This window comes from Eulemur rufifrons, chromosome 3, assembly GCF_041146395.1.
Source record: "Eulemur rufifrons isolate Redbay chromosome 3, OSU_ERuf_1, whole genome shotgun sequence".
Taxonomy (NCBI): domain Eukaryota; kingdom Metazoa; phylum Chordata; class Mammalia; order Primates; family Lemuridae; genus Eulemur; species Eulemur rufifrons.
Genome location: NC_090985.1, coordinates 21,124,301 through 21,148,499, shown reverse-complemented (window position 1 = coordinate 21,148,499; position 24,199 = coordinate 21,124,301). Strand labels below are relative to the sequence as shown.

The window sequence follows — 24,199 nt, the reverse complement described above, 5'->3', positions numbered from 1 at the left end:
AGTGTTCCCTCCATATTGGTGTTAACACACCAATGAGATTTCCTGTACCTATCCCGGTTGCTTCAGCCTTTCTTAATACATTCACTTTCATGTCCTCATGTCAAGAAAATAAGTCAAGAACAACGTCAAAATGCACACGTGCTCCCAGGGCTATTACGCCCTCACTGAGGGCTTACCAAATAAGCCAGGGCATGAAAGTCTTACTTGTCCTACTAGAGGGCCACTCCTCTGGACCTCAGATGTACATCTGTCTTTGGTTGCTCACCGTCCTCACACACTGAGGCTCATCATCGATCCAGACAATAACCCTTCCAACAAACAAGTATTTTCCGTAGCCCGGCTTATTTTGTGCAGGCCCATCTAATGCTTTACGAATGGAGAAAAGTAAATGTACAGCAGACGTTTTGTTTGGTATCTGCATAATGGAACGCTCATAGACGTAAGATGAAAAAAATGAACTTGGATTGTTCCAATAAAATTAGATAAAATCTACGAGGGAAATTTAAATTAACCTTTTAAATCAACTAAAACTTTAAGGAATAAGTCCTGTAGCGAAGTAATATACGGTATGATTACAGAACAAATATGAATAAAAAAATCTATTTTCTGAATGTTCCACAGAAGGATAAAAAAAATTCAATATTTATTGCACTTGAATTTCATTACAAGCTTATTTTCTCTCAACACAAACTGGTGAAAAAGAGAAATACATCAGCCGTTACCCAAAATTCTGTAGTTTACTTCCAAGGAGATCTCAAAAAAGGAAGAAACAATAAAGAAGATTCCTTGACTAGGGTAGAAACATCCATGGACAAATACATGTACTGTAAAAGGAATCTCCTTTAAGCTGCTGAAGCAAGGAACACATAGACCTTGAAGTTCTGACTTCACCAACCACAGACACACAGAAGAAGTTCAAAAGTAACAAAGTGGTTGCTCACCTGTCTTCCCTGAAGTACAACCTCTTGTTCTCATTTGGAACCTGTAACGAAGCATCACATAAAAAAATAAATCAAGTCAGAAAGGCACCAAATTATTAGAAACAAAGTGCAACTTTGGGTTCTTTCAAATTTTTTATCATACAGGCCTCCGAGCATCGTAGTCCCAGGGATAAACATCAGAGTTGATCTTTTGTCACCTGTGTCGTTTCATTGATTCACTTGGTTCCTCCCTGAATTCTTAATCTGCAATTTCCTCCATACCAAGCTATCTGAGTTAGTGACACAGCAGTTTTCACTTCAATGCAAAGTTCTAAAGATGTATTCAACCAAAATGATTTTATGAAAATACCCTGTAGTGTGAAAAACGGAAGGTACAGGATAGTGGCCCTGTGAGATCATTGAGGAGAACATCAATAGAGCCAGTGCAGAAAGGGTTACTTGTCCTGTCCTAATACAATAGAGGGCCACTCGGCTGCACCTCAACATCCTCAGGTCCTCGTGCTTATCCTTGATCCAGACCAGTCCACTTCTAAAAAATAAGGATTCCTCACACCACCCTAATGCCCCTAAATATTTATCACCTGCATTCAGCTGATAGCAGATTACAACACAGATTGGGACGTTTCACTTGACTTTAGCGAAGCTGGCTGTAATGCCATCTCCAGAAGTTTCTCGGGCCCCTTCAGTCTGGAGCAATACTTCAAGTGATACTGCAGTGGGACAGCTGTCCAGGATGATATAGGGCTCAATACGATAGAATGGAAACCAAAACCAGGAGTTCACGGTCAACTTGGATTGTATCATTTAAAAGACTATTAAGGTAGGTCCGGACGTATTTGACATATATATATATACACATATATATATACACACACACACACACTGTGAGATTTTTCCCATAAGATTGGTTTCTAGTGCCTATCCACATCATATACCTGTGTTCCTGATACACGCATAGGATAATTACCCAACATGACTCTGTTTTCTCTGACTAGGAATAACCTCATTTCTACATACTCCACATCCACGCTAGCCAAATCTACTTCATGAATCCTTGCCTTCATTAACTTTAAATACAGCAACATCTCTGAGTATTTTCTCATTCAGTCCTCATTATTATTGTACAGAATACATTTCCTTTCAAAACCTGTGTAAATCTCTCATTCAAAGAATACTTTAGTTATTTTCCTCATTTGGCTGTCTGTTCAACCTCTTCTTAGTTTTGTTTAATACATTATTGTTTGCCAGTATAAGAAATGTTACCTGGAAATGACTGAAAATAATAAATAGATAAGTATAATGTATGCATGAATAATACACACACACTATTAACCACTTCAGCAAACTAATGATTAACAGTTATTGAAGATTCAATCTACATTAATAAAGTTCTTATTAATAAATTTTCCATCGAAATCTCTCACATATGATGATATGTGAGGAATCTAGGTTCTATTTTCATATATACAACATACACACAGAAGAATGGACACTTGTATACGTGTAGATGATATAATGTTCAACGTATGATTCAACTGATGAACGATTGACCCATGGTGAAATTGCAATGATCATTTCTTTCCCACTACCCTCCAAGTTTTGTCTGAAAACAAAAAAGGAACAGAGAGACAATCAACCTGCACTCTGATTCGACTCGAAAGGTCCGATACACAATAAAACAAAGGTAAGACAAGAGGGAGGAAGAAAATGAAACCCATAATCCTTTTAAACTAACACGTAGATGACCCATTTTTAGCAAGAGCGGAGAAATAACTTAAATTCTATTAGAAACAATGAATCAAACACAACGGCAGGAATGTTTTCATACATGGTAGATTCATAAGAAAAATGCAATTTATGAAAAGGAACCAAGTGGGAATTCTAGGACATAAAATAATACCTTACATAAAAAGACTTTACATGAGCTGATATATGCTGACAACATGGATGGAATTCAAAGTCCTTATGCTAAGTAAAAGAAACAAACAAACAAAAACACTACATACGGTATGATCCCATTTATATAAAATTTCTGGATAAGGCAAATCCCTATAGACAGAAAGCTACTTAGTGGTTGCCTGGGGCTGGGGAACAAAGTATATAGAGATTATAAATGGGGATGGCCCAACTTGTAGGGATGATGCAAATTTTCTCAATGTGGATTGCGGTGATGGACACACAACTCCAAAAATTACTAAAAAATCATTGACTTGTACACTTAATGTGTCAAAGTTAGGGAAGGGGTAATGAAGAGGTGTTGGTGAAGGGGTAATTCTGTTAAATAGAAGGAAAAAGTTCTAGTGTTCAATGGTGCAATAGTGCAAGGATAGTTAACAATAATTTACCATATTTCAGAATAGCTAGAGTTTTTCAAATGTTCATAACATAAAGCAGTGAAAACTTTTTCATGGGAATCCTGACCCAGGTACGTAGGTCTGGTCATTATTTGTTATATTAAAATACAACATGTACTCCTTCAATACGTATAATTATTATGCATCAAGAAACATTTTACAAAGAGCTTACAAGTTTAGCTACTCACCCTATTCTCTGAAGTGGAGGACCACATTCCAGGCTTTCTACCTTGGCAAAACAGGACAGGGGGAGAAACAAACAAACAAACAAAAAAACCAAACAAAAAAAAACAAAAACAAAAACGAAACGCAAACTCTTAGAAAATACTCAACAGTGAAAATATCAAAGCACTGAAATTGCTTTCTTAAGGAGAGGTTCCATAGTCATCATTTAATACAGGCATAGTGTTCCCTCCATATTGGTGTTAACACACCAATGAGATTTCCTGTACCTATCCCGGTTGCTTCAGCCTTTCTTAATACATTCACTTTCATGTCCTCATGTCAAGAAAATAAGTCAAGAACAACGTCAAAATGCACACGTGCTCCCAGGGCTATTACGCCCTCACTGAGGGCTTACCAAATAAGCCAGGGCATGAAAGTCTTACTTGTCCTACTAGAGGGCCACTCCTCTGGACCTCAGATGTACATCTGTCTTTGGTTGCTCACCGTCCTCACACACTGAGGCTCATCATCGATCCAGACAATAACCCTTCCAACAAACAAGTATTTTCCGTAGCCCGGCTTATTTTGTGCAGGCCCATCTAATGCTTTACGAATGGAGAAAAGTAAATGTACAGCAGACGTTTTGTTTGGTATCTGCATAATGGAACGCTCATAGACGTAAGATGAAAAAAATGAACTTGGATTGTTCCAATAAAATTAGATAAAATCTACGAGGGAAATTTAAATTAACCTTTTAAATCAACTAAAACTTTAAGGAATAAGTCCTGTAGCGAAGTAATATACGGTATGATTACAGAACAAATATGAATAAAAAAATCTATTTTCTGAATGTTCCACAGAAGGATAAAAAAAATTCAATATTTATTGCACTTGAATTTCATTACAAGCTTATTTTCTCTCAACACAAACTGGTGAAAAAGAGAAATACGTCAGCCGTTACCCAAAATTCTGTAGTTTACTTCCAAGGAGATCTCAAAAAAGGAAGAAACAATAAAGAAGATTCCTTGACTAGGGTAGAAACATCCATGGACAAATACATGTACTGTAAAAGGAATCTCCTTTAAGCTGCTGAAGCAAGGAACACATAGACCTTGAAGTTCTGACTTCACCAACCACAGACACACAGAAGAAGTTCAAAAGTAACAAAGTGGTTGCTCACCTGTCTTCCCTGAAGTACAACCTCTTGTTCTCATTTGGAACCTGTAACGAAGCATCACATAAAAAAATAAATCAAGTCAGAAAGGCACCAAATTATTAGAAACAAAGTGCAACTTTGGGTTCTTTCAAATTTTTTATCATACAGGCCTCCGAGCATCGTAGTCCCAGGGATAAACATCAGAGTTGATCTTTTGTCACCTTTGTCGTTTCATTGATTCACTTGGTTCCTCCCTGAATTCTTAATCTGCAATTTCCTCCATACCAAGCTATCTGAGTTAGTGACACGGCAGTTTTCGCTTCAATGCAAAGTTCTAAAGATGTATTCAACCAAAATGATTTTATGAAAATACCCTGTAGTGTGAAAAACGGAAGGTACAGGATAGTGGCCCTGTGAGATCATTGAGGAGAACATCAATAGAGCCAGTGCAGAAAGGGTTACTTGTCCTGTCCTAATACAATAGAGGGCCACTCGGCTGCACCTCAACATCCTCAGGTCCTCGTGCTTATCCTTGATCCAGACCAGTCCACTTCTAAAAAATAAGGATTCCTCACACCACCCTAATGCCCCTAAATATTTATCACCTGCATTCAGCTGATAGCAGATTACAACACAGATTGGGACGTTTCACTTGACTTTAGCGAAGCTGGCTGTAATGCCATCTCCAGAAGTTTCTCGGGCCCCTTCAGTCTGGAGCAATACTTCAAGTGATACTGCAGTGGGACAGCTGTCCAGGATGATATAGGGCTCAATACGATAGAATGGAAACCAAAACCAGGAGTTCACGGTCAACTTGGATTGTATCATTTAAAAGACTATTAAGGTAGGTCCGGACGTATTTGACATATATATATATACACATATATATATACACACACACACACACTGTGAGATTTTTCCCATAAGATTGGTTTCTAGTGCCTATCCACATCATATACCTGTGTTCCTGATACACGCATAGGATAATTACCCAACATGACTCTGTTTTCTCTGACTAGGAATAACCTCATTTCTACATACTCCACATCCACGCTAGCCAAATCTACTTCATGAATCCTTGCCTTCATTAACTTTAAATACAGCAACATCTCTGAGTATTTTCTCATTCAGTCCTCATTATTATTGTACAGAATACATTTCCTTTCAAAACCTGTGTAAATCTCTCATTCAAAGAATACTTTAGTTATTTTCCTCATTTGGCTGTCTGTTCAACCTCTTCTTAGTTTTGTTTAATACATTATTGTTTGCCAGTATAAGAAATGTTACCTGGAAATGACTGAAAATAATAAATAGATAAGTATAATGTATGCATGAATAATACACACACACTATTAACCACTTCAGCAAACTAATGATTAACAGTTATTGAAGATTCAATCTACATTAATAAAGTTCTTATTAATAAATTTTCCATCGAAATCTCTCACATATGATGATATGTGAGGAATCTAGGTTCTATTTTCATATATACAACATACACAAGAAGAATGGACACTTGTATACGTGTAGATGATATAATGTTCAACGTATGATTCAACTGATGAACGATTGACCCATGGTGAAATTGCAATGATCATTTCTTTCCCACTACCCTCCAAGTTTTGTCTGAAAACAAAAAAGGAACAGAGAGACAATCAACCTGCACTCTGATTCGACTCGAAAGGTCCGATACACAATAAAACAAAGGTAAGACAAGAGGGAGGAAGAAAATGAAACCCATAATCCTTTTAAACTAACACGTAGATGACCCATTTTTAGCAAGAGCGGAGAAATAACTTAAATTCTATTAGAAACAATGAATCAAACACAACGGCAGGAATGTTTTCATACATGGTAGATTCATAAGAAAAATGCAATTTATGAAAAGGAACCAAGTGGGAATTCTAGGACATAAAATAATACCTTACATAAAAAGACTTTACATGAGCTGATATATGCTGACAACATGGATGGAATTCAAAGTCCTTATGCTAAGTAAAAGAAACAAACAAACAAAAACACTACATACGGTATGATCCCATTTATATAAAATTTCTGGATAAGGCAAATCCCTATAGACAGAAAGCTACTTAGTGGTTGCCTGGGGCTGGGGAACAAAGTATATAGAGATTATAAATGGGGATGGCCCAACTTGTAGGGATGATGCAAATTTTCTCAATGTGGATTGCGGTGATGGACACACAACTCCAAAAATTACTAAAAAATCATTGACTTGTACACTTAATGTGTCAAAGTTAGGGAAGGGGTAATGAAGAGGTGTTGGTGAAGGGGTAATTCTGTTAAATAGAAGGAAAAAGTTCTAGTGTTCAATGGTGCAATAGTGCAAGGATAGTTAACAATAATTTGCCATATTTCAGAATAGCTAGAGTTTTTCAAATGTTCATAACATAAAGCAGTGAAAACTTTTTCACGGGAATCCTGACCCAGGTACGTAGGTCTGGTCATTATTTGTTATATTAAAATACAACATGTACTCCTTCAATACGTATAATTATTATGCATCAAGAAACATTTTACAAAGAGCTTACAAGTTTAGCTACTCACCCTATTCTCTGAAGTGGAGGACCACATTCCAGGCTTTCTACCTTGGCAAAACAGGACAGGGGGAGAAACAAACAAACAAACAAACAAACCAAACAAAAAAAAAACAAAAACAAAAACGAAACGCAAACTCTTAGAAAATACTCAACAGTGAAAATATCAAAGCACTGAAATTGCTTTCTTAAGGAGAGGTTCCATAGTCATCATTTAATACAGGCATAGTGTTCCCTCCATATTGGTGTTAACACACCAATGAGATTTCCTGTACCTATCCCGGTTGCTTCAGCCTTTCTTAATACATTCACTTTCACGTCCTCATGTCAAGAATATAAGTCAAGAACAACGTCAAAATGCACACGTGCTCCCAGGGCTATTACGCCCTCACTGAGGGCTTACCAAATAAGCCAGGGCATGAAAGTCTTACTTGTCCTACTAGAGGGCCACTCCTCTGGACCTCAGATGTACATCTGTCTTTGGTTGCTCACCGTCCTCACACACTGAGGCTCATCATCGATCCAGACAATAACCCTTCCAACAAACAAGTATTTTCCGTAGCCCGGCTTATTTTGTGCAGGCCCATCTAATGCTTTACGAATGGAGAAAAGTAAATGTACAGCAGACGTTTTGTTTGGTATCTGCATAATGGAACGCTCATAGACGTAAGATGAAAAAAATGAACTTGGATTGTTCCAATAAAATTAGATAAAATCTACGAGGGAAATTTAAATTAACCTTTTAAATCAACTAAAACTTTAAGGAATAAGTCCTGTAGCGAAGTAATATACGGTATGATTACAGAACAAATATGAATAAAAAAATCTATTTTCTGAATGTTCCACAGAAGGATAAAAAAAATTCAATATTTATTGCACTTGAATTTCATTACAAGCTTATTTTCTCTCAACACAAACTGGTGAAAAAGAGAAATACGTCAGCCGTTACCCAAAATTCTGTAGTTTACTTCCAAGGAGATCTCAAAAAAGGAAGAAACAATAAAGAAGATTCCTTGACTAGGGTAGAAACATCCATGGACAAATACATGTACTGTAAAAGGAATCTCCTTTAAGCTGCTGAAGCAAGGAACACATAGACCTTGAAGTTCTGACTTCACCAACCACAGACACACAGAAGAAGTTCAAAAGTAACAAAGTGGTTGCTCACCTGTCTTCCCTGAAGTACAACCTCTTGTTCTCATTTGGAACCTGTAACGAAGCATCACATAAAAAAATAAATCAAGTCAGAAAGGCACCAAATTATTAGAAACAAAGTGCAACTTTGGGTTCTTTCAAATTTTTTATCATACAGGCCTCCGAGCATCGTAGTCCCAGGGATAAACATCAGAGTTGATCTTTTGTCACCTTTGTCGTTTCATTGATTCACTTGGTTCCTCCCTGAATTCTTAATCTGCAATTTCCTCCATACCAAGCTATCTGAGTTAGTGACACGGCAGTTTTCGCTTCAATGCAAAGTTCTAAAGATGTATTCAACCAAAATGATTTTATGAAAATACCCTGTAGTGTGAAAAACGGAAGGTACAGGATAGTGGCCCTGTGAGATCATTGAGGAGAACATCAATAGAGCCAGTGCAGAAAGGGTTACTTGTCCTGTCCTAATACAATAGAGGGCCACTCGGCTGCACCTCAACATCCTCAGGTCCTCGTGCTTATCCTTGATCCAGACCAGTCCACTTCTAAAAAATAAGGATTCCTCACACCACCCTAATGCCCCTAAATATTTATCACCTGCATTCAGCTGATAGCAGATTACAACACAGATTGGGACGTTTCACTTGACTTTAGCGAAGCTGGCTGTAATGCCATCTCCAGAAGTTTCTCGGGCCCCTTCAGTCTGGAGCAATACTTCAAGTGATACTGCAGTGGGACAGCTGTCCAGGATGATATAGGGCTCAATACGATAGAATGGAAACCAAAACCAGGAGTTCACGGTCAACTTGGATTGTATCATTTAAAAGACTATTAAGGTAGGTCCGGACGTATTTGACATATATATATATACACATATATATATACACACACACACACACTGTGAGATTTTTCCCATAAGATTGGTTTCTAGTGCCTATCCACATCATATACCTGTGTTCCTGATACACGCATAGGATAATTACCCAACATGACTCTGTTTTCTCTGACTAGGAATAACCTCATTTCTACATACTCCACATCCACGCTAGCCAAATCTACTTCATGAATCCTTGCCTTCATTAACTTTAAATACAGCAACATCTCTGAGTATTTTCTCATTCAGTCCTCATTATTATTGTACAGAATACATTTCCTTTCAAAACCTGTGTAAATCTCTCATTCAAAGAATACTTTAGTTATTTTCCTCATTTGGCTGTCTGTTCAACCTCTTCTTAGTTTTGTTTAATACATTATTGTTTGCCAGTATAAGAAATGTTACCTGGAAATGACTGAAAATAATAAATAGATAAGTATAATGTATGCATGAATAATACACACACACTATTAACCACTTCAGCAAACTAATGATTAACAGTTATTGAAGATTCAATCTACATTAATAAAGTTCTTATTAATAAATTTTCCATCGAAATCTCTCACATATGATGATATGTGAGGAATCTAGGTTCTATTTTCATATATACAACATACACACAGAAGAATGGACACTTGTATACGTGTAGATGATATAATGTTCAACGTATGATTCAACTGATGAACGATTGACCCATGGTGAAATTGCAATGATCATTTCTTTCCCACTACCCTCCAAGTTTTGTCTGAAAACAAAAAAGGAACAGAGAGACAATCAACCTGCACTCTGATTCGACTCGAAAGGTCCGATACACAATAAAACAAAGGTAAGACAAGAGGGAGGAAGAAAATGAAACCCATAATCCTTTTAAACTAACACGTAGATGACCCATTTTTAGCAAGAGCGGAGAAATAACTTAAATTCTATTAGAAACAATGAATCAAACACAACGGCAGGAATGTTTTCATACATGGTAGATTCATAAGAAAAATGCAATTTATGAAAAGGAACCAAGTGGGAATTCTAGGACATAAAATAATACCTTACATAAAAAGACTTTACATGAGCTGATATATGCTGACAACATGGATGGAATTCAAAGTCCTTATGCTAAGTAAAAGAAACAAACAAACAAAAACACTACATACGGTATGATCCCATTTATATAAAATTTCTGGATAAGGCAAATCCCTATAGACAGAAAGCTACTTAGTGGTTGCCTGGGGCTGGGGAACAAAGTATATAGAGATTATAAATGGGGATGGCCCAACTTGTAGGGATGATGCAAATTTTCTCAATGTGGATTGCGGTGATGGACACACAACTCCAAAAATTACTAAAAAATCATTGACTTGTACACTTAATGTGTCAAAGTTAGGGAAGGGGTAATGAAGAGGTGTTGGTGAAGGGGTAATTCTGTTAAATAGAAGGAAAAAGTTCTAGTGTTCAATGGTGCAATAGTGCAAGGATAGTTAACAATAATTTACCATATTTCAGAATAGCTAGAGTTTTTCAAATGTTCATAACATAAAGCAGTGAAAACTTTTTCACGGGAATCCTGACCCAGGTACGTAGGTCTGGTCATTATTTGTTATATTAAAATACAACATGTACTCCTTCAATACGTATAATTATTATGCATCAAGAAACATTTTACAAAGAGCTTACAAGTTTAGCTACTCACCCTATTCTCTGAAGTGGAGGACCACATTCCAGGCTTTCTACCTTGGCAAAACAGGACAGGGGGAGAAACAAACAAACAAACAAAAAAACCAAACAAAAAAAAACAAAAACAAAAACGAAACGCAAACTCTTAGAAAATACTCAACAGTGAAAATATCAAAGCACTGAAATTGCTTTCTTAAGGAGAGGTTCCATAGTCATCATTTAATACAGGCATAGTGTTCCCTCCATATTGGTGTTAACACACCAATGAGATTTCCTGTACCTATCCCGGTTGCTTCAGCCTTTCTTAATACATTCACTTTCATGTCCTCATGTCAAGAAAATAAGTCAAGAACAACGTCAAAATGCACACGTGCTCCCAGGGCTATTACGCCCTCACTGAGGGCTTACCAAATAAGCCAGGGCATGAAAGTCTTACTTGTCCTACTAGAGGGCCACTCCTCTGGACCTCAGATGTACATCTGTCTTTGGTTGCTCACCGTCCTCACACACTGAGGCTCATCATCGATCCAGACAATAACCCTTCCAACAAACAAGTATTTTCCGTAGCCCGGCTTATTTTGTGCAGGCCCATCTAATGCTTTACGAATGGAGAAAAGTAAATGTACAGCAGACGTTTTGTTTGGTATCTGCATAATGGAACGCTCATAGACGTAAGATGAAAAAAATGAACTTGGATTGTTCCAATAAAATTAGATAAAATCTACGAGGGAAATTTAAATTAACCTTTTAAATCAACTAAAACTTTAAGGAATAAGTCCTGTAGCGAAGTAATATACGGTATGATTACAGAACAAATATGAATAAAAAAATCTATTTTCTGAATGTTCCACAGAAGGATAAAAAAATTCAATATTTATTGCACTTGAATTTCATTACAAGCTTATTTTCTCTCAACACAAACTGGTGAAAAAGAGAAATACGTCAGCCGTTACCCAAAATTCTGTAGTTTACTTCCAAGGAGATCTCAAAAAAGGAAGAAACAATAAAGAAGATTCCTTGACTAGGGTAGAAACATCCATGGACAAATACATGTACTGTAAAAGGAATCTCCTTTAAGCTGCTGAAGCAAGGAACACATAGACCTTGAAGTTCTGACTTCACCAACCACAGACACACAGAAGAAGTTCAAAAGTAACAAAGTGGTTGCTCACCTGTCTTCCCTGAAGTACAACCTCTTGTTCTCATTTGGAACCTGTAACGAAGCATCACATAAAAAAATAAATCAAGTCAGAAAGGCACCAAATTATTAGAAACAAAGTGCAACTTTGGGTTCTTTCAAATTTTTTATCATACAGGCCTCCGAGCATCGTAGTCCCAGGGATAAACATCAGAGTTGATCTTTTGTCACCTGTGTCGTTTCATTGATTCACTTGGTTCCTCCCTGAATTCTTAATCTGCAATTTCCTCCATACCAAGCTATCTGAGTTAGTGACACAGCAGTTTTCGCTTCAATGCAAAGTTCTAAAGATGTATTCAACCAAAATGATTTTATGAAAATACCCTGTAGTGTGAAAAACGGAAGGTACAGGATAGTGGCCCTGTGAGATCATTGAGGAGAACATCAATAGAGCCAGTGCAGAAAGGGTTACTTGTCCTGTCCTAATACAATAGAGGGCCACTCGGCTGCACCTCAACATCCTCAGGTCCTCGTGCTTATCCTTGATCCAGACCAGTCCACTTCTAAAAAATAAGGATTCCTCACACCACCCTAATGCCCCTAAATATTTATCACCTGCATTCAGCTGATAGCAGATTACAACACAGATTGGGACGTTTCACTTGACTTTAGCGAAGCTGGCTGTAATGCCATCTCCAGAAGTTTCTCGGGCCCCTTCAGTCTGGAGCAATACTTCAAGTGATACTGCAGTGGGACAGCTGTCCAGGATGATATAGGGCTCAATACGATAGAATGGAAACCAAAACCAGGAGTTCACGGTCAACTTGGATTGTATCATTTAAAAGACTATTAAGGTAGGTCCGGACGTATTTGACATATATATATATACACATATATATATACACACACACACACACTGTGAGATTTTTCCCATAAGATTGGTTTCTAGTGCCTATCCACATCATATACCTGTGTTCCTGATACACGCATAGGATAATTACCCAACATGACTCTGTTTTCTCTGACTAGGAATAACCTCATTTCTACATACTCCACATCCACGCTAGCCAAATCTACTTCATGAATCCTTGCCTTCATTAACTTTAAATACAGCAACATCTCTGAGTATTTTCTCATTCAGTCCTCATTATTATTGTACAGAATACATTTCCTTTCAAAACCTGTGTAAATCTCTCATTCAAAGAATACTTTAGTTATTTTCCTCATTTGGCTGTCTGTTCAACCTCTTCTTAGTTTTGTTTAATACATTATTGTTTGCCAGTATAAGAAATGTTACCTGGAAATGACTGAAAATAATAAATAGATAAGTATAATGTATGCATGAATAATACACACACACTATTAACCACTTCAGCAAACTAATGATTAACAGTTATTGAAGATTCAATCTACATTAATAAAGTTCTTATTAAAAAATTTTCCATCGAAATCTCTCACATATGATGATATGTGAGGAATCTAGGTTCTATTTTCATATATACAACATACACACAGAAGAATGGACACTTGTATACGTGTAGATGATATAATGTTCAACGTATGATTCAACTGATGAACGATTGACCCATGGTGAAATTGCAATGATCATTTCTTTCCCACTACCCTCCAAGTTTTGTCTGAAAACAAAAAAGGAACAGAGAGACAATCAACCTGCACTCTGATTCGACTCGAAAGGTCCGATACACAATAAAACAAAGGTAAGACAAGAGGGAGGAAGAAAATGAAACCCATAATCCTTTTAAACTAACACGTAGATGACCCATTTTTAGCAAGAGCGGAGAAATAACTTAAATTCTATTAGAAACAATGAATCAAACACAACGGCAGGAATGTTTTCATACATGGTAGATTCATAAGAAAAATGCAATTTATGAAAAGGAACCAAGTGGGAATTCTAGGACATAAAATAATACCTTACATAAAAAGACTTTACATGAGCTGATATATGCTGACAACATGGATGGAATTCAAAGTCCTTATGCTAAGTAAAAGAAACAAACAAACAAAAACACTACATACGGTATGATCCCATTTATATAAAATTTCTGGATAAGGCAAATCCCTATAGACAGAAAGCTACTTAGTGGTTGCCTGGGGCTGGGGAACAAAGTATATAGAGATTATAAATGGGGATGGCCCAACTTGTAGGGATGATGCAAATTTTCTCAATGTGGATTGCGGTGATGGACACACAACTCCAAAAATTACTAAAAAATCATTGACTTGTACACTTAATGTGTCAAAGTTAGGGAAGGGGTAATGAAGAGGTGTTGGTGAAGGGGTAATTCTGTTAAATAGAAGGAAAAAGTTCTAGTGTTCAATGGTGCAATAGTGCAAGGATAGTTAACAATAATTTACCATATTTCAGAATAGCTAGAGTTTTTCAAATGTTCATAACATAAAGCAGTGAAAACTTTTTCACGGGAATCCTGACCCAGGTACGTAGGTCTGGTCATTATTTGTTATATTAAAATACAACATGTACTCCTTCAATACGTATAATTATTATGCATCAAGAAACATTTTACAAAGAGCTTACAAGTTTAGCTACTCACCCTATTCTCTGAAGTGGAGGACCACATTCCAGGCTTTCTACCTTGGCAAAACAGGACAGGGGGAGAAACAAACAAACAAACAAACAAACCAAACAAAAAAAAAACAAAAACAAAAACGAAACGCAAACTCTTAGAAAATACTCAACAGTGAAAATATCAAAGCACTGAAATTGCTTTCTTAAGGAGAGGTTCCATAGTCATCATTTAATACAGGCATAGTGTTCCCTCCATATTGGTGTTAACACACCAATGAGATTTCCTGTACCTATCCCGGTTGCTTCAGCCTTTCTTAATACATTCACTTTCATGTCCTCATGTCAAGAAAATAAGTCAAGAACAACGTCAAAATGCACACGTGCTCCCAGGGCTATTACGCCCTCACTGAGGGCTTACCAAATAAGCCAGGGCATGAAAGTCTTACTTGTCCTACTAGAGGGCCACTCCTCTGGACCTCAGATGTACATCTGTCTTTGGTTGCTCACCGTCCTCACACACTGAGGCTCATCATCGATCCAGACAATAACCCTTCCAACAAACAAGTATTTTCCGTAGCCCGGCTTATTTTGTGCAGGCCCATCTAATGCTTTACGAATGGAGAAAAGTAAATGTACAGCAGACGTTTTGTTTGGTATCTGCATAATGGAACGCTCATAGACGTAAGATGAAAAAAATGAACTTGGATTGTTCCAATAAAATTAGATACAATCTACGAGGGAAATTTAAATTAACCTTTTAAATCAACTAAAACTTTAAGGAATAAGTCCTGTAGCGAAGTAATATACGGTATGATTACAGAACAAATATGAATAAAAATCTATTTTCTGAATGTTCCACAGAAGGATAAAAAAAATTCAATATTTATTGCACTTGAATTTCATTACAAGCTTATTTTCTCTCAACACAAACTGGTGAAAAAGAGAAATACGTCAGCCGTTACCCAAAATTCTGTAGTTTACTTCCAAGGAGATCTCAAAAAAGGAAGAAACAATAAAGAAGATTCCTTGACTAGGGTAGAAACATCCATGGACAAATACATGTACTGTAAAAGGAATCTCCTTTAAGCTGCTGAAGCAAGGAACACATAGACCTTGAAGTTCTGACTTCACCAACCACAGACACACAGAAGAAGTTCAAAAGTAACAAAGTGGTTGCTCACCTGTCTTCCCTGAAGTACAACCTCTTGTTCTCATTTGGAACCTGTAACGAAGCATCACATAAAAAAATAAATCAAGTCAGAAAGGCACCAAATTATTAGAAACAAAGTGCAACTTTGGGTTCTTTCAAATTTTTTATCATACAGGCCTCCGAGCATCGTAGTCCCAGGGATAAACATCAGAGTTGATCTTTTGTCACCTGTGTCGTTTCATTGATTCACTTGGTTCCTCCCTGAATTCTTAATCTGCAATTTCCTCCATACCAAGCTATCTGAGTTAGTGACACAGCAGTTTTCGCTTCAATGCAAAGTTCTAAAGATGTATTCAACCAAAATGATTTTATGAAAATACCCTGTAGTGTGAAAAACGGAAGGTACAGGATAGTGGCCCTGTGAGATCATTGAGGAGAACATCAATAGAGCCAGTGCAGAAAGGGTTACTTGTCCTGTCCTAATACAATAGAGGGCCACTCGGCTGCACCTCAACATCCTCAGGTCCTCGTGCTTATCCTTGATCCAGACCAGTCCACTTCTAAAAAATAAGGATTCCTCACACCACCCTAATGCCCCTAAATATTTATCACCTGCATTCAGCTGATAGCAGATTACAACACAGATTGGGACGTTTCACTTGACTTTAGCGAAGCTGGCTGTAATGCCATCTCCAGAAGTTTCTCGGGCCCCTTCAGTCTGGAGCAATACTTCAAGTGATACTGCAGTGGGACAGCTGTCCAGGATGATATAGGGCTCAATACGATAGAATGGAAACCAAAACCAGGAGTTCACGGTCAACTTGGATTGTATCATTTAAAAGACTATTAAGGTAGGTCCGGACGTATTTGACATATATATATATACACATATATATATACACACACACACACACTGTGAGATTTTTCCCATAAGATTGGTTTCTAGTGCCTATCCACATCATATACCTGTGTTCCTGATACACGCATAGGATAATTACCCAACATGACTCTGTTTTCTCTGACTAGGAATAACCTCATTTCTACATACTCCACATCCACGCTAGCCAAATCTACTTCATGAATCCTTGCCTTCATTAACTTTAAATACAGCAACATCTCTGAGTATTTTCTCATTCAGTCCTCATTATTATTGTACAGAATACATTTCCTTTCAAAACCTGTGTAAATCTCTCATTCAAAGAATACTTTAGTTATTTTCCTCATTTGGCTGTCTGTTCAACCTCTTCTTAGTTTTGTTTAATACATTATTGTTTGCCAGTATAAGAAATGTTACCTGGAAATGACTGAAAATAATAAATAGATAAGTATAATGTATGCATGAATAATACACACACACTATTAACCACTTCAGCAAACTAATGATTAACAGTTATTGAAGATTCAATCTACATTAATAAAGTTCTTATTAATAAATTTTCCATCGAAATCTCTCACATATGATGATATGTGAGGAATCTAGGTTCTATTTTCATATATACAACATACACACAGAAGAATGGACACTTGTATACGTGTAGATGATATAATGTTCAACGTATGATTCAACTGATGAACGATTGACCCATGGTGAAATTGCAATGATCATTTCTTTCCCACTACCCTCCAAGTTTTGTCTGAAAACAAAAAAGGAACAGAGAGACAATCAACCTGCACTCTGATTCGACTCGAAAGGTCCGATACACAATAAAACAAAGGTAAGACAAGAGGGAGGAAGAAAATGAAACCCATAATCCTTTTAAACTAACACGTAGATGACCCATTTTTAGCAAGAGCGGAGAAATAACTTAAATTCTATTAGAAACAATGAATCAAACACAACGGCAGGAATGTTTTCATACATGGTAGATTCATAAGAAAAATGCAATTTATGAAAAGGAACCAAGTGGGAATTCTAGGACATAAAATAATACCTTACATAAAAAGACTTTACATGAGCTGATATATGCTGACAACATGGATGGAATTCAAAGTCCTTATGCTAAGTAAAAGAAACAAACAAACAAAAACACTACATACGGTATGATCCCATTTATATAAAATTTCTGGATAAGGCAAATCCCTATAGACAGAAAGCTACTTAGTGGTTGCCTGGGGCTGGGGAACAAAGTATATAGAGATTATAAATGGGGATGGCCCAACTTGTAGGGATGATGCAAATTTTCTCAATGTGGATTGCGGTGATGGACACACAACTCCAAAAATTACTAAAAAATCATTGACTTGTACACTTAATGTGTCAAAGTTAGGGAAGGGGTAATGAAGAGGTGTTGGTGAAGGGGTAATTCTGTTAAATAGAAGGAAAAAGTTCTAGTGTTCAATGGTGCAATAGTGCAAGGATAGTTAACAATAATTTACCATATTTCAGAATAGCTAGAGTTTTTCAAATGTTCATAACATAAAGCAGTGAAAACTTTTTCACGGGAATCCTGACCCAGGTACGTAGGTCTGGTCATTATTTGTTATATTAAAATACAACATGTACTCCTTCAATACGTATAATTATTATGCATCAAGAAACATTTTACAAAGAGCTTACAAGTTTAGCTACTCACCCTATTCTCTGAAGTGGAGGACCACATTCCAGGCTTTCTACCTTGGCAAAACAGGACAGGGGGAGAAACAAACAAACAAACAAACAAACCAAACAAAAAAAAAACAAAAACAAAAACGAAACGCAAACTCTTAGAAAATACTCAACAGTGAAAATATCAAAGCAGTGAAATTGCTTTCTTAAGGAGAGGTTCCATAGTCATCATTTAATACAGGCATAGTGTTCCCTCCATATTGGTGTTAACACACCAATGAGATTTCCTGTACCTATCCCGGTTGCTTCAGCCTTTCTTAATACATTCACTTTCACGTCCTCATGTCAAGAAAATAAGTCAAGAACAACGTCAAAATGCACACGTGCTCCCAGGGCTATTACGCCCTCACTGAGGGCTTACCAAATAAGCCAGGGCATGAAAGTCTTACTTGTCCTACTAGAGGGCCACTCCTCTGGACCTCAGATGTACATCTGTCTTTGGTTGCTCACCGTCCTCACACACTGAGGCTCATCATCGATCCAGACAATAACCCTTCCAACAAACAAGTATTTTCCGTAGCCCGGCTTATTTTGTGCAGGCCCATCTAATGCTTTACGAATGGAGAAAAGTAAATGTACAGCAGACGTTTTGTTTGGTATCTGCATAATGGAACGCTCATAGACGTAAGATGAAAACAATGAACTTGGATTGTTCCAATAAAATTAGATAAAATCTACGAGGGAAATTTAAATTAACCTTTTAAATCAACTAAAACTTTAAGGAATAAGTCCTGTAGCGAAGTAATATACGGTATGATTACAGAACAAATATGAATAAAAAAATCTATTTTCTGAATGTTCCACAGAAGGATAAAAAAAATTCAATATTTATTGCACTTGAATTTCATTACAAGCTTATTTTCTCTCAACACAAACTGGTGAAAAAGAGAAATACGTCAGCCGTTACCCAAAATTCTGTAGTTTACTTCCAAGGAGATCTCAAAAAAGGAAGAAACAATAAAGAAGATTCCTTGACTAGGGTAGAAACATCCATGGACAAATACATGTACTGTAAAAGGAATCTCCTTTAAGCTGCTGAAGCAAGGAACACATAGACCTTGAAGTTCTGACTTCACCAACCACAGACACACAGAAGAAGTTCAAAAGTAACAAAGTGGTTGCTCACCTGTCTTCCCTGAAGTACAACCTCTTGTTCTCATTTGGAACCTGTAACGAAGCATCACATAAAAAAATAAATCAAGTCAGAAAGGCACCAAATTATTAGAAACAAAGTGCAACTTTGGGTTCTTTCAAATTTTTTATCATACAGGCCTCCGAGCATCGTAGTCCCAGGGATAAACATCAGAGTTGATCTTTTGTCACCTGTGTCGTTTCATTGATTCACTTGGTTCCTCCCTGAATTCTTAATCTGCAATTTCCTCCATACCAAGCTATCTGAGTTAGTGACACAGCAGTTTTCGCTTCAATGCAAAGTTCTAAAGATGTATTCAACCAAAATGATTTTATGAAAATACCCTGTAGTGTGAAAAACGGAAGGTACAGGATAGTGGCCCTGTGAGATCATTGAGGAGAACATCAATAGAGCCAGTGCAGAAAGGGTTACTTGTCCTGTCCTAATACAATAGAGGGCCACTCGGCTGCACCTCAACATCCTCAGGTCCTCGTGCTTATCCTTGATCCAGACCAGTCCACTTCTAAAAAATAAGGATTCCTCACACCACCCTAATGCCCCTAAATATTTATCACCTGCATTCAGCTGATAGCAGATTACAACACAGATTGGGACGTTTCACTTGACTTTAGCGAAGCTGGCTGTAATGCCATCTCCAGAAGTTTCTCGGGCCCCTTCAGTCTGGAGCAATACTTCAAGTGATACTGCAGTGGGACAGCTGTCCAGGATGATATAGGGCTCAATACGATAGAATGGAAACCAAAACCAGGAGTTCACGGTCAACTTGGATTGTATCATTTAAAAGACTATTAAGGTAGGTCCGGACGTATTTGACATATATATATATACACATATATATATACACACACACACACACTGTGAGATTTTTCCCATAAGATTGGTTTCTAGTGCCTATCCACATCATATACCTGTGTTCCTGATACACGCATAGGATAATTACCCAACATGACTCTGTTTTCTCTGACTAGGAATAACCTCATTTCTACATACTCCACATCCACGCTAGCCAAATCTACTTCATGAATCCTTGCCTTCATTAACTTTAAATACAGCAACATCTCTGAGTATTTTCTCATTCAGTCCTCATTATTATTGTACAGAATACATTTCCTTTCAAAACCTGTGTAAATCTCTCATTCAAAGAATACTTTAGTTATTTTCCTCATTTGGCTGTCTGTTCAACCTCTTCTTAGTTTTGTTTAATACATTATTGTTTGCCAGTATAAGAAATGTTACCTGGAAATGACTGAAAATAATAAATAGATAAGTATAATGTATGCATGAATAATACACACACACTATTAACCACTTCAGCAAACTAATGATTAACAGTTATTGAAGATTCAATCTACATTAATAAAGTTCTTATTAATAAATTTTCCATCGAAATCTCTCACATATGATGATATGTGAGGAATCTAGGTTCTATTTTCATATATACAACATACACACAGAAGAATGGACACTTGTATACGTGTAGATGATATAATGTTCAACGTATGATTCAACTGATGAACGATTGACCCATGGTGAAATTGCAATGATCATTTCTTTCCCACTACCCTCCAAGTTTTGTCTGAAAACAAAAAAGGAACAGAGAGACAATCAACCTGCACTCTGATTCGACTCGAAAGGTCCGATACACAATAAAACAAAGGTAAGACAAGAGGGAGGAAGAAAATGAAACCCATAATCCTTTTAAACTAACACGTAGATGACCCATTTTTAGCAAGAGCGGAGAAATAACTTAAATTCTATTAGAAACAATGAATCAAACACAACGGCAGGAATGTTTTCATACATGGTAGATTCATAAGAAAAATGCAATTTATGAAAAGGAACCAAGTGGGAATTCTAGGACATAAAATAATACCTTACATAAAAAGACTTTACATGAGCTGATATATGCTGACAACATGGATGGAATTCAAAGTCCTTATGCTAAGTAAAAGAAACAAACAAACAAAAACACTACATACGGTATGATCCCATTTATATAAAATTTCTGGATAAGGCAAATCCCTATAGACAGAAAGCTACTTAGTGGTTGCCTGGGGCTGGGGAACAAAGTATATAGAGATTATAAATGGGGATGGCCCAACTTGTAGGGATGATGCAAATTTTCTCAATGTGGATTGCGGTGATGGACACACAACTCCAAAAATTACTAAAAAATCATTGACTTGTACACTTAATGTGTCAAAGTTAGGGAAGGGGTAATGAAGAGGTGTTGGTGAAGGGGTAATTCTGTTAAATAGAAGGAAAAAGTTCTAGTGTTCAATGGTGCAATAGTGCAAGGATAGTTAACAATAATTTGCCATATTTCAGAATAGCTAGAGTTTTTCAAATGTTCATAACATAAAGCAGTGAAAACTTTTTCACGGGAATCCTGACCCAGGTACGTAGGTCTGGTCATTATTTGTTATATTAAAATACAACATGTACTCCTTCAATACGTATAATTATTATGCATGAAGAAACATTTTACAAAGAGCTTACAAGTTTAGCTACTCACCCTATTCTCTGAAGTGGAGGACCACATTCCAGGCTTTCTACCTTGGCAAAACAGGACAGGGGGAGAAACAAACAAACAAACAAACAAACCAAACAAAAAAAAAACAAAAACAAAAACGAAACGCAAACTCTTAGAAAATACTCAACAGTGAAAATATCAAAGCACTGAAATTGCTTTCTTAAGGAGAGGTTCCATAGTCATCATTTAATACAGGCATAGTGTTCCCTCCATATTGGTGTTAACACACCAATGAGATTTCCTGTACCTATCCCGGTTGCTTCAGCCTTTCTTAATACATTCACTTTCACGTCCTCATGTCAAGAATATAAGTCAAGAACAACGTCAAAATGCACACGTGCTCCCAGGGCTATTACGCCCTCACTGAGGGCTTACCAAATAAGCCAGGGCATGAAAGTCTTACTTGTCCTACTAGAGGGCCACTCCTCTGGACCTCAGATGTACATCTGTCTTTGGTTGCTCACCGTCCTCACACACTGAGGCTCATCATCGATCCAGACAATAACCCTTCCAACAAACAAGTATTTTCCGTAGCCCGGCTTATTTTGTGCAGGCCCATCTAATGCTTTACGAATGGAGAAAAGTAAATGTACAGCAGACGTTTTGTTTGGTATCTGCATAATGGAACGCTCATAGACGTAAGATGAAAAAAATGAACTTGGATTGTTCCAATAAAATTAGATAAAATCTACGAGGGAAATTTAAATTAACCTTTTAAATCAACTAAAACTTTAAGGAATAAGTCCTGTAGCGAAGTAATATACGGTATGATTACAGAACAAATATGAATAAAAAAATCTATTTTCTGAATGTTCCACAGAAGGATAAAAAAAATTCAATATTTATTGCACTTGAATTTCATTACAAGCTTATTTTCTCTCAACACAAACTGGTGAAAAAGAGAAATACGTCAGCCGTTACCCAAAATTCTGTAGTTTACTTCCAAGGAGATCTCAAAAAAGGAAGAAACAATAAAGAAGATTCCTTGACTAGGGTAGAAACATCCATGGACAAATACATGTACTGTAAAAGGAATCTCCTTTAAGCTGCTGAAGCAAGGAACACATAGACCTTGAAGTTCTGACTTCACCAACCACAGACACACAGAAGAAGTTCAAAAGTAACAAAGTGGTTGCTCACCTGTCTTCCCTGAAGTACAACCTCTTGTTCTCATTTGGAACCTGTAACGAAGCATCACATAAAAAAATAAATCAAGTCAGAAAGGCACCAAATTATTAGAAACAAAGTGCAACTTTGGGTTCTTTCAAATTTTTTATCATACAGGCCTCCGAGCATCGTAGTCCCAGGGATAAACATCAGAGTTGATCTTTTGTCACCTTTGTCGTTTCATTGATTCACTTGGTTCCTCCCTGAATTCTTAATCTGCAATTTCCTCCATACCAAGCTATCTGAGTTAGTGACACGGCAGTTTTCGCTTCAATGCAAAGTTCTAAAGATGTATTCAACCAAAATGATTTTATGAAAATACCCTGTAGTGTGAAAAACGGAAGGTACAGGATAGTGGCCCTGTGAGATCATTGAGGAGAACATCAATAGAGCCAGTGCAGAAAGGGTTACTTGTCCTGTCCTAATACAATAGAGGGCCACTCGGCTGCACCTCAACATCCTCAGGTCCTCGTGCTTATCCTTGATCCAGACCAGTCCACTTCTAAAAAATAAGGATTCCTCACACCACCCTAATGCCCCTAAATATTTATCACCTGCATTCAGCTGATAGCAGATTACAACACAGATTGGGACGTTTCACTTGACTTTAGCGAAGCTGGCTGTAATGCCATCTCCAGAAGTTTCTCGGGCCCCTTCAGTCTGGAGCAATACTTCAAGTGATACTGCAGTGGGACAGCTGTCCAGGATGATATAGGGCTCAATACGATAGAATGGAAACCAAAACCAGGAGTTCACGGTCAACTTGGATTGTATCATTTAAAAGACTATTAAGGTAGGTCCGGACGTATTTGACATATATATATATATACACATATATATATATACACACACACACACACTGTGAGATTTTTCCCATAAGATTGGTTTCTAGTGCCTATCCACATCATATACCTGTGTTCCTGATACACGCATAGGATAATTACCCAACATGACTCTGTTTTCTCTGACTAGGAATAACCTCATTTCTACATACTCCACATCCACGCTAGCCAAATCTACTTCATGAATCCTTGCCT

At 37.1% G+C, this 24,199-nt stretch overlaps 7 non-coding genes across 7 annotated transcripts; all 7 read right to left on the bottom strand.

The window, feature by feature from the left end:
* Positions 1-230: 230 nt before the first annotated feature.
* LOC138382359 (small nucleolar RNA SNORD109A) lies at positions 231-297 on the bottom strand. Its single transcript, XR_011233439.1, has one exon. It is a non-coding gene; the product is annotated as a small nucleolar RNA SNORD109A (small nucleolar RNA).
* A 3,632-nt stretch (positions 298-3,929) lies between these two features.
* Positions 3,930-3,996, bottom strand: LOC138382358 (small nucleolar RNA SNORD109A). The gene has a single exon (XR_011233438.1). It is a non-coding gene; the product is annotated as a small nucleolar RNA SNORD109A (small nucleolar RNA).
* Positions 3,997-7,628: 3,632 nt separating this feature from the next.
* LOC138382357 (small nucleolar RNA SNORD109A) lies at positions 7,629-7,695 on the bottom strand. The gene has a single exon (XR_011233437.1). It is a non-coding gene; the product is annotated as a small nucleolar RNA SNORD109A (small nucleolar RNA).
* A 3,632-nt stretch (positions 7,696-11,327) lies between these two features.
* LOC138382356 (small nucleolar RNA SNORD109A) lies at positions 11,328-11,394 on the bottom strand. The gene has a single exon (XR_011233436.1). It is a non-coding gene; the product is annotated as a small nucleolar RNA SNORD109A (small nucleolar RNA).
* Positions 11,395-15,026: 3,632 nt separating this feature from the next.
* LOC138382355 (small nucleolar RNA SNORD109A) lies at positions 15,027-15,093 on the bottom strand. Its single transcript, XR_011233435.1, has one exon. It is a non-coding gene; the product is annotated as a small nucleolar RNA SNORD109A (small nucleolar RNA).
* Positions 15,094-18,724: 3,631 nt separating this feature from the next.
* Positions 18,725-18,791, bottom strand: LOC138382354 (small nucleolar RNA SNORD109A). Its single transcript, XR_011233434.1, has one exon. It is a non-coding gene; the product is annotated as a small nucleolar RNA SNORD109A (small nucleolar RNA).
* Positions 18,792-22,424: 3,633 nt separating this feature from the next.
* LOC138382353 (small nucleolar RNA SNORD109A) lies at positions 22,425-22,491 on the bottom strand. The gene has a single exon (XR_011233433.1). It is a non-coding gene; the product is annotated as a small nucleolar RNA SNORD109A (small nucleolar RNA).
* Between the last annotated feature and the right edge of the window lie 1,708 nt (positions 22,492-24,199).